This window comes from Nanorana parkeri, unplaced genomic scaffold (assembly GCF_000935625.1).
Source record: "Nanorana parkeri isolate BGI_ZX_2015 unplaced genomic scaffold, ASM93562v1 scaffold3471, whole genome shotgun sequence".
Taxonomy (NCBI): Eukaryota; Metazoa; Chordata; class Amphibia; order Anura; family Dicroglossidae; genus Nanorana; species Nanorana parkeri.
The window spans coordinates 4,850-6,621 of record NW_017309739.1 but is presented as its reverse complement, the minus strand read 5'-3'; positions in this window follow the sequence as shown (position 1 = coordinate 6,621).

Here is a 1,772-nt window from a genome sequence, read left to right as displayed (position 1 = left end):
GGGGGTGGTCCCCGAGGTTCATAGACAATGCTGCAAACTTGCCTAACCTCTTATCACTGTCATGAGTAGAATCATCCGAGGTACCCCAAATCAGTGCAGCATCCCCCGAGAAACGAGGGGTACGAATCTCGGATGCACTAAGAAAATTCACGAGATGGGGACAGGAAGGAATCTAAGGAGGTTCCCTCAGAAGGCTGTAGGTCAGCGGGGAGGACCTATAACCTGGTGAAGAGGACTATCACCTTCCCCTATATCTGCAGCAAGGTCCCAGTGTGTCCCGTGTGATGACGGTCCAGCAAAGCGCAGAGACATCCAGCAATGAACACGCAGGACAGGAGGGACATTCTAGTACCAAACTGACTCTTCAATGTGGAGACAACCCGATAAAAGGGATGCAGAAGGTGATTCCTCGTTTCTAGGAGAGACAGTGTGGTCAGGATTGGCACCATCTAGCGCGAGGACCAGGTCCCACAACCACTCCTCCTTCTTGGAGGTGAAGGACCTGCAGTGCAGCGATGTCCAATGGAGATCAGGTCAGAATACTGACCCACAGAAGGAACCCAAACAGAAGTCCCAATCCCAAGGATACATGGGTCAGTGACCAGGAAGGAACCACCCACCACCAACAGAGACCAGCAGATTGCGCCAGGGACTTTCTGGTCCAAGGAGAACATCGGAACGTCCTCCCCCCAGAGTTCGGGCTCCCAAATATAGAGAGGAAGCTGAAGAGTCCATGCGAGAAGGATAAACCATACTGAGGGGACACTGCCCAACAAAAGTGTGAAGACAGGAGAGTTACTGCGACAGATATGGGGCACCTTGGACAAGGTCTGCAGACAACAGGACCTACAGAAGGACTGACGCTCTTAAAGGAAGGGTCTGCTAAGTGTCTCCCAGCGGGTATGCGGGTATGCATGGAGCTGTAGGAATTGGTTCCTTTTGACTTGTAGGTCGAGAAGTCTCTCAGAAAAGGAATCGGGCCGAGGGGTATCATGTACTGTGCAGGGTACAACCACTTCTGAGGGTAAGATACTCCTCTGCAGGGAGGAATAGGAGTCCGAGTGGGATGCCACTCTCAGGAATTACCCCCTACCAGGGTAGAAAACAGGTCCCAGGATGTGGGGGACCTGGAAGGACGCGCAATGACTTGCAGCTGTGTCAGAGCTACGGGTGGTATCTACAGCACTCCAATGTCAGGAAGGTAAACAAATGACCCGGCTGGTCATGGGGGAGACCTCGGCCCAGAGAAGACTCCGATGAGGAAAACCCAATAACAATGGGGGGGGGACTTGAGGTCTACTGGTGTCGGTTCCTTCTGGGTATACACCCCCAGAACCAGTATTGGAGGATGGGCTGAGCTCACCCACAGCCGCGGAAGTTGGGCCAGTTTAAGGAAAGCAACTAGGCCCAACGGGAGGCAAGGCCTTCAGTACTCCCAGGTGGCTGGTGCTGGTTCCGGGCCGCCAGGGGTGATCCAGTCACTGCAGACGAGCGACGGAAGGAGACTGGAGAACCCCTGTGGACCTTCAGGAGCAAAAACAGAAGAGGGATTGGACCTTCCGCTACGAAGAAATGAAACTCGCCTGAGAATCCATCAAAATGTTCACTATAAAGAGGAGAAATGCACCAGAGGGAACAAAACATATTCCGGGACCCCCAACTTCTGTCCCAGGGGATAATAGGGTGACCCGCATACACGGCACCCGCATACACGGCACCCGCATACATGGCACCCGCATACACCCGCATACACACGCATACAAGGCACCCGC